This window comes from Haliotis asinina, chromosome 15 (genome assembly GCF_037392515.1).
Source record: "Haliotis asinina isolate JCU_RB_2024 chromosome 15, JCU_Hal_asi_v2, whole genome shotgun sequence".
NCBI lineage: Eukaryota > Metazoa > Mollusca > Gastropoda > Lepetellida > Haliotidae > Haliotis > Haliotis asinina.
This window is the reverse complement of record NC_090294.1, coordinates 45,173,593-45,183,638: the sequence shown is the minus strand read 5'-3', so window position 1 is coordinate 45,183,638 and position 10,046 is coordinate 45,173,593. Positions and strand designations below refer to the sequence as shown.

The following is a 10,046-nucleotide window of genomic DNA, read 5'->3' as shown; positions in this document are numbered from 1 at the left end:
AGTGGAAAAATACGTGGTCAGTGTTTCTTTCAAATGTTGTGAGAAATAAAATGGGTAATTTATTATGCAATATCTACGAAAACATAGTCATGTCCCCGAAATGTCATAAAGAAATGACACAGCATAGACAACATGCTGATTTGTGTCAATCTATTTGTCTTTACTGCTTGCAGCTGTCTCCGCTGGTACACCAAACCAATTTCTGAAAGCCTGAAAAATACATAATAGAGAACATTTCAAAGCACTGGCACCAACCCGTGTACCTCACAATTATTGAGTCATGAAAACAGTAAAACAATGTATGATTTAACTATACGGTGCTTGTCCTGTAAGTTGCTATTCCGGTATTATGTAAACCCTGACAAGATCTGCCTCTGTGGAATTTGGAATATTTCCATGTCAGTCCGTAATCCTTGATTTGATAATCCTGTAAACAAAGCTTTGTGTTCTATGTGAGCTGAGGGTACTGTCATGTCTTGATTTGATAATCCTGTAATCAAAGCTTTGTGTTCTATGTGAGCTGAGGGTACTGTCATGTGTTGATTTGATAATCCTGTAAACAAAGTTTTGTGTTCTATGTGAACTGAGGGTACTGTCATGTCTTGATTTGATAATCTTGTAAACAGAGCTTTGTGTTCTATGTGAGCTGAGGGTACTGTCATGTCTTGATTTGATAATCCTGTAACCAAAGCTTTGTGTTCTATGTGAACTGAGGGTACTGTCATGTCTTGATTTGATAATCCTGTAAACAAAGCTTTGTGTTCTATGTGAGCTGAGGGTACTGTCATGTCTTGATTTGATAATCCTGTAATCAAAGCTTTGTGTTCTATGTGAGCTGAGGGTACTGTCATGTGTTGATTTGATAATCCTGTAAACAAAGTTTTGTGTTCTATGTGAACTGAGGGTACTGTCATGTCTTGATTTGATAATCTTGTAAACAGAGCTTTGTGTTCTATGTGAGCTGAGGGTACTGTCATGTCTTGATTTGGGGAAACAGCTAGCTGGCGTGTTCTGCGTGAGCTGAGGGTACTGTTAGGTGTTCATTTGAGTAAACAGCCAACTGGCATTGAAACAAGGGGAGAGTGCTTGAGTACTCGGTGCCCATGATATTAATCAGTGGATTGTGCGACGTGAGAGTGCTTGATGTTCCACAAATTTATCACTCTTGAAGGTACGGGTGAGTATCGGTCTTCACCAACACACGCTTGTCTGACTTTTTTGGCACATGTCATCATAAGCCAGTTGCATAGATCGGTGCTCATGATATTAATCACTGGATTGTGCGGAGTTAAACAACTGACCAGCCTTAGGTTTACTCAAGAATCTGTCTAACAACATTCCAAATACACCAATCCATACACAATGATAGCAATAATGAGTGATATCCTAATACTGCTGGTAAAACATGCACCTGCGGGAAGGGAATATGTATCTGCACTTAATCAATGGATGTACAAGAGAAAGCCCGTGACGACACAGTCATGAACTTTTTCTTTGATTCATTGCTGCGGAGCTTGACAAGTGGGGATATAAACACAATGAAAAATATTGAAATGTGTGAAAATATATTAACTGTAATAGCATGTTAGCGTTCAAGAAATAGTTTTGATAAGTAAGTTTTGGATTTACAGTTGAAGCTGTCTAAATCGGCACTCACTAGAACTAAAGAAACAACCCGGTTTAAAGAATGAACCGAATTGTAGAGCTGATGATAAATGTAGAAGTCACGGATGGTACTGAGACTTTATGCCAGTGTTAGCAACTTTCCAGGTTAGACAGAAGCCGGTTATGACAGCTGCCACTGTATATGGATAATACATTACCATCCAGAAAGGACGTTTCCTCTTCTTGCGGTCAACTGAAATACAGGTGTTAACAAAGTATTAAATTACTCTCTGTTGCATGTTCCCTGTATGTGTAGAAATGATGAATGGGTCTACATAGCTTTTGACATTAACTATACCCTGCATAGGGATCGCAAATAAATGCATTTATCCTAGATCATTGTCTCCAGTCACTTTCAGCAAGTATTCAAGTTCTAAAATGAGCTCGGAAACCATTCATTGCAATCATTTCTAAATCATCTCAACAGCACTTTGAGTGTGAGTCGGGTTTTACATCGCGTTTAGCAATATCCCAACAACATCACAACGGGCGACACCAGATGTGGGCTTCACACATGGCACCCAAACCCGAGTCTTTCACAGCTGAGACACTTTTCTACACTAGAATCCCTTCTAAACAGTCAAAGCCTATATGTGAAGAAATGATGGATCAAGTAATTAACCAGACGGATCCAATTTACTCCAGTACTACAGGATCCAGAATCATGTGTTTGTGAAGAAACACATGAGCGCCATTCCAACCTAAACCCGTGTTAATACGGAAAATGGAAGTAATCTGAAGAGACTCGTTAAAAAGATCAAAAAGAAATACGAAGACAGATTGACATGGTGTCAACGGTGTCAATTTTCCATGGAGATACACACCTTCAGCTACTGCCTTATGTGCAGATTCTGATAGGTTCATTTTCAAAGTTGTTGCACTTGCTTTAAATCTGAGGTTTGTGACTTCAATAACTTCATGAACTGGAGCTCCCGTGATCCCATCCATATTCCTCATTACAGAAGGGTACATCTGTAGCATCTCAACAGCATCTGCCGTCTCCTGCAGTTTCCTGACATATCCCAGTGTTGCTTCTATCTTAGCCATGGTTTGCTCATGAGCCGTCATCATATTTTGCACCGTGGCCAGTGCCTGATTGCACCCATGTTTAAAATTTGCTAGTTGTCTTTTTCGTTCACTTTCTACTGCATTCTTCAAGCTGTTGTATAAGGTGTTAATGTCATCTTCATTCTCTTTTGAGATGTCGGTTAAAGTCCCTTTCCGTTTAACTTCTTTCCGGAGTGCTTCTTGTGTTAACACTGACATCTTTGAAATATGCTGACGCTTGTTTTCTAATATCGCCGTTTTAGCTTCTGCTGCTTTTTCAAGTTTTATTACCTCGTGGTCTTTGTGATCAACAACGTAGCATGAAACACAGCAGAGTTGCTCATCAGTGTTGCAGTAGAACTCAATTTGATGAATTGGATGATATTGGCAGAAGTGACCTCTTTTAAAGTTTGCCTGGGGATCTCTGAATAATTCATCCAATGTGATTATTCTATGGTCTTTTGTCCAGCGGTGGCGTTTGTGTGCTGAGCGACATGCGGCACAGTGGTAAGAAAAACATTCCTGACATCTACACTCAGCTTCATTTCCATCTGGACAATCTGTGCAAAAGATTTTCTTGATGTTGATCTGTAAATATTCCGTCAGTTTATTCCGTAGTGGATCAATCGGTAACGTGTCAGAATTTCCGCTCACGGTCTGGACCTATCGACACAATGGACAAGTGATCTTGTGTCCTCCCTCTTTTGTAAGCAGTGACTGTAGACATGATGTACAGAAAGCATGGAGACAGGAATTGAGAATTCGGGGACGTCGGCATGTCTGGTTGAAGTGTTGAGCACAGGCAGGGCATTCCAAGAAGATGTCCTTGAAATCTTGGACATCAAGCTGACCTTTGACATTCTTTGCTATAAATGTAAAGCAAAATTATTTACTCCCATTGTTACGAATAAATATATTGCTTAATTGGGATTTATACTGTTGCCAGAAATATTTCATCAGCATCACAGCTGGGTCACAAGAAATGAGTGTCACACGTGGGGACTTAAAGTCGACCCTTCCGCCTGACTAATAAAGTTTAATCTTAAATATTGGGCTAATATTTCACCTATCAAGGGATATTTATTAGTATTATTAATATGTTGTTGCATGTGAATTTCTAATCATATTTCCTAAGAATTTTGGAAAGAGCACATACAATCTCCAAAAGCTCATCAGATCGCCAGAAATCCTCTCAGTTCAACCAGTGACAGCCGTTACATATCACGTTTCTGCATTTGGATCTTTCCATTATCTATATTAAAACCATGACATTATGCAACACAATTCTGTTAACTATATTTAGCGATATCCAGCCAGGGGAGATAACCGAAACAGCTCTGGCTGGATATGCCTACTATATTCTTTGTACTTTCAACATGACGATACATATATTCATGATTTTTACACTCATATTATGCCACAAACGATTTAAATATCGATTATTTATGAATACTTTTTGAAGGTTAAGAAAAGAGACGATTGACGAGGAATGTATATGATCGGTTAAGGAAGGAGGCGGGAAGAGTCCATTTCTCAGTTCCCAGAATTTGCAACTTCCGAACTGAAATCGAAGCTTAAAAACTCCCTACTTTCTGTTTGGTAATCCGAATTCGTCCGGTGTCTGCAGATTACCAGCGAAAATAGGTCACACGTATAAAATTAGTACTGTTTGCAACAGTAGAAACGGTGCTGAGAATCGTTGTCGTCAGAATATGTTTTGGATCAGTAACCCAGGCAGCCGTATGTACTTCTTCATTGGCCAGTATCCACTGTGACTGCCCCTCCTTGTCTTACACTCCTTCGTTATTTCTACTCATCAAATGTTGACAGCTAAGGTCATATATTCAAGAGAGTTTTGCACATTCATACTTCAGTTTAACCAGCAATACACAGATATTGATAGAAAATCAGACACCCTTCGAGTATCAATCCTTACCTCCTTCACCTTCCGCCATGTTGTTTGAGACTTTCTGTCTACGAGCTTGTCAGGTGATGTACGTCATTATACATCGTGACAGTTCGAGACATTTCGTAATAACACGGACAATATATACATTGTATATATTTTCTTTATATATAATGTTTTCTGAAAAGCTTTCGGGTCGTTATGAAAGCAGAACAACCATGTCGTGCATACAACGCGATATACACAATGAGTGGAGTGAATAGGTGACTGCAGAAGTTGTAAGTAATTCGAAAAAGTGTTTAGTGATGGTTTACAGTTAAAAAGAGTATATTTATACATGAGACAGGGGGGCTATAAAAAAATGACGAGGATTACCCGTGAGGGTGGGATAGGTAATTAGGGGAGTGGATTAGTTAGAGAGGACAATCTCAGGACTTTTTATTCAAGATGCAATTGACACCCTGACAGGCAAGCTGCAACTTGAACGTCAAATCAAGGTGACCCAGCATGGACTGTAAGCACAGACGTCTCTGGCTTTATCGAAGACTTTTGGGAATCACCAACCAAGGAACCAGTATAAACCCAACCATAACTCATTGTATGGAAGAGAATGACAAACTGCTGAAAGAAAGTCTGGAAAAGGAAATCAAAGCTCTGTAACTGACGATACGCGTAATGAGATGCAATTTTCAGAAAAGATATGCATTAGGACAATTAACAGATTATCTTGAGTGCATGTGTCACACAAACAAGAATAACTTTAAGATTTTGGAAAGTTTTCATAAATAGTTAGAACTCTGAAGAGAAATGTGTAACCTTTAATGATTTTTAAAAATATTCTTAAAAACCTCAATGACTCTGATGATGACAGAGTTGTCATACGGGACAGAACATTCTAAACTGTAATGTCCTTAATGAGGAGGTGAAATCCTCAGTGCTATTAATATGGTAAAGGGAGATAAATCTGCAGACTAGACGAAACCGAGAATGCATAATCTCGACCAAAGATTTTGTGATTCATTTGTGTTCTAAATCGTTTCAGAATGTTTTAGGTTCGGGAATTATCCCAGAAAGCTGGGCAGTTGGTGTAATGGCCTATTTACATAATGAATGGCAGTAGATGTGACTCTGGGAATTATAGATTACAATTTTCTCATGCTTTAATAAATTATTCACTCTGGTTTTATTTGACCTCCCGACTACTCTTGTTCATGATAAGTCTATCATTTAGAAAACAGTATTCCACAATTGATATTATATTTGTTTTAAATGCATTAATTGATAGTGTAAGATCTGAAGAGAAGAAACTTTCTTGCATTTTTGTAGACATACAAAAACCTTTTGATAACATTTGGCGTGTAGGTCTTTGGCAAAGAATATTTCCATATGGTATTTGAATTAAAAAAATGTATATCAAAACATAAAATGAAGCTTAAAATATAGTGATCTGTCTGGGGATTTTTACGTCAATATCAGATTGATTTAAATGACAAATGGGCTTTTTGTAGTATAATCTCTACGAAATGTAACACTTTTGGTTTTCTTGATATTAACCTTATACTCCCATGTTTTACAATGCTGTCACACGTGGGGACTTAAAGTCGACCCTTCCGCCTGACTAATAAAGTTTAATCTTAAATATTGGGCTAATATTTCACCTATCAAGGGATATTTATTAGTATTATTAATATCTTGTTGCATATGAATTTCTAATCATATTTCCTAAGAATTTTGGAAAGAGCACATACAATCTCCAAAAGCTCATCAGATCGCCAGAAATCCTCTCAGTTCAACCAGTGACAGCCGTTACATATCACGTTTCTGCATTTGGATCTTTCCATTATCTATATTAAAACCATGACATTATGCAACACAATTCTGTTAACTATATTTAGCGATATCCAGCCAGGGCAGATAACCGAAACAGCTCTGGCTGGATATGCCTACTATATTCTTTGTACTTTCAACATGACGATACATATATTCATGATTTTTACACTCATATTATGCCACAAACGATTTAAATATCGATTATTTATGAATACTTTTTGAAGGTTAAGAAAAGAGACGATTGACGAGGAATGTATATGGTCGGTTAAGGAAGGAGGCGGGAAGAGTCCATTTCTCAGTTCCCAGAATTTGCAACTTCCGAACTGAAATCGAAGCTTAAAAACTCCCTACTTTCTGTTTGGTAATCCGAATTCGTCCGGTGGCTGCAGGTTACCAGCGAAAATAGGTCACACGTATAAAATTAGTACTGTTTGCAACAGTAGAAACGGTGCTGAGAATCGTTGTCGTCAGAATATGTTTTGGATCAGTAACCCAGGCAGCCGTATGTACTTCTTCATTGGCCAGTATCCACTGTGACTGCCCCTCCTTGTCTTACACTCCTTCGTTATTTCTACTCATCAAATGTTGACAGCTAAGGTCATATATTCAAGAGAGTTTTGCACATTCATACTTCAGTTTAACCAGCCATACACAGATATTGATAGAAAATCAGACACCCTTCGAGTATCAATCCTTACCTCCTTCACCTTCCGCCATGTTGTTTGAGACTTTCTGTCTACGAGCTTGTCAGGTGATGTACGACATTATACATCGTGACAGTCCGAGACATTTCGTAATAACACGGGCAATATATACATTGTATATATTTTCTTTATATATAATGTTTTCTGAAAAGCTTTCGGGTCGTTATGAAAGCAGAACTACCATGTGCATACAACGCGATATACACAATGAGTGGAGTGAATAGGTGACTGCAGAAGTTGTAAGTAAAGTGTTTAGTGATGGTTTACGGTTAAAAAGAGTATATTTATACATGAGACAGGGGGGCTATAAAAAAATGACGAGGATTACCCGTGAGGGTGGGATAGGTAATTAGGGGAGTGGATTAGTTAGAGAGGACAATCTCAGGATTTTTTATTCAAGATGCAATTGACACCCTGACAGGCAAGCTGCAACTTGAACGACAGGTCAAGGTGACCCAGCATGGACTGTAAAGACAGATGTCTCTGGCTTTATCGAAGACTTTTGGGAATCACCAACCAAGGAACCAGTATAAACCCAACCATAACTCATTGTATGGAAGAGAATGACAAACTGCTGAAAGAAAGTCTGGAAAAGGAAATCAAAACTCTGTAACTGACGATACGCGTAATGAGATGCAATTTTCAGAAAAGATATGCATTAGGACAATTAACAGATTATCTTGAGTGCATGTGTCACACAAACAAGAATAACTTTAAGATTTTGGAAAGTTTTCATAAATAGTTAGAACTCCGAAGAGAAATGTGTAACCTTTAATGATTTTTAAAAATATTCTTAAAAACCTCAATGACTCTGATGATGACAGAGTTGTCATACGGGACAGAACATTCTAAACTGTAAATGTCCTTAACGAGGAGGTGAAATCCTCAGTGCTATTAATATGGTAAAGGGAGATAAATCTGCAGACTAGACGAAACCGAGAATGCATAATCTCGACCAAAGATTTTGTGATTCATTTGTGTTCTAAATCGTTTCAGAATGTTTTAGGTTCGGGAATTATCCCAGAAAGCTGGGCAGTTGGTGTAATGGCCTATTTACATAATGAATGGCAGTAGATGTGACTCTGGGAATTATAGATTACAATTTTCTCATGCTTTAATAAATTATTCACTCTGGTTTTATTTGACCTCCCGACTACTCTTGTTCATGATAAGTCTATCATTTAGAAAACAGTATTCCACAATTGATATTATATTTGTTTTAAATACATTAATTGATAGTGTAAGATCTGAAGAGAAGAAACTTTCTTGCATTTTTGTAGACATACAAAAACCTTTTGATAACATTTGGCGTGTAGGTCTTTGGCAAAGAATATTTATTTATTATTTATTTATTTATTATTTATGAATTAAAAAAATGTATATCGAAACATAAAATGAAGCTTAAAATATAGTGATCCGTCTGGGGATCTTTACTTCTGGCAAAAGAGGAAGGAGACCTGTCACCATTACTATTTTCCCTCTATTTGAATTATGTTGTAAAATTGATTAAGGAAAATAACTGTAAAGGTATAGAATTAGGTTATGTTGCTGACATTTTAAAAGTGCATTTACTTCTTTATGATACAGTTTTGTTATTTGAGAAAATGCAAGTGATTTACAACATTGTTTAGATACTTTAGGCCAGCATTGTAAAACATGGAAGTGTAAGGTTAATATCAAGAAAACCAAAAGTGTTACATTTCGTACAGATTATACTACAAAAAGCCCATTTGTCATTTAAATAAATCTGATATTGACGTAACAGAGCGTTATGCCTACCTGGAATAGTTTTCCATAGAATTAGAAAATGTACGCAGTCATTAAAATCCCTTAAGCAACCATCATTTATAACATTACATTTGATGTCATTTTAGGCTCAAAATCAGCATTTACTCTTGGACTGTCAGTGCATAGCGTTTGATCACATGACTTTACCCATCTTGTTATATGAGTCAGAAGTTTGGGGATTTTGTAATATTTTATTATTAGAAATGGTTCATAAATATTTTCTTAAATTGTGTTCAAATTTGAGAAAGAGTACACCAAAATAAATGTCATATGGAGAAATGGGTAGATTGACTATTGATGTTTTGTTATTGCCATAAATCATTGACATGTTATAATTCTAATAAATAGTCAGGTATTTGTCATAATGTTTCACACAGAAAAGATATTCAAACTATCGTATTTTGATAACTGGCTTAAGCATTTTAAAAATATTTTAGACACTTGTGAGCTTAGTTTTGTTTGGATTAATCAATGTGCTCTAAATATAAATTGATCAATTAAAATTTAAACTATCATTTTATCCAAAGTTGACACACTGAAAAATCTTTATCATCTAAAAGAAAATTCTGTTCTTGTATCAAACAGCAGTTTGGCATTGGTAATTATTTGTTGACACCATTAACTATTACAAGGCCATTATTAAGAATTAAAACAAGCAATCATTTACGACCTGTAGAGAAAGAAAGATGGACTCATGTACCATTTCTTGAGAGAGTTTGTTCACTTTGTCATGCACTATTTATACTTCCATCAACATATAATGAAACGAATGACTTCAAGTGTGAGAAGATGGGAGTGAAGACTTGCCAACTAAAGCAGTGATGTAAACAGCGAGCAATTGTTTGTGTTATAGACAGGGGGTGTATAAGGGTTCATTTTAAAGTTGTGAGTTTGCAACCATTTGGAAAGTGTATGGGTGTGTCTGTTTTTCCTGTATATTCAGCTGGTGTTAGTATTACAACCTTATGTTATGTTTTAGTGAGAATATGTCAGTGAATTGTTTGTATATGTATTGATATTTAATGGCATTTCACCTTAAATATGTAACCTTAACTGAGGCAAAATATATGTAATATTATTGTGGAGGTTAGTGATATCACTGAATT

General features: G+C 36.7%; 1 pseudogene; it reads right to left on the bottom strand.

Annotated features, from left to right (window-relative positions):
- Nucleotides 1-1,599: 1,599 nt before the first annotated feature.
- On the bottom strand, nt 1,600-4,673 carry LOC137265802 (E3 ubiquitin-protein ligase TRIM33-like; annotated as a pseudogene).
- Nucleotides 4,674-10,046: the final 5,373 nt, after the last annotated feature.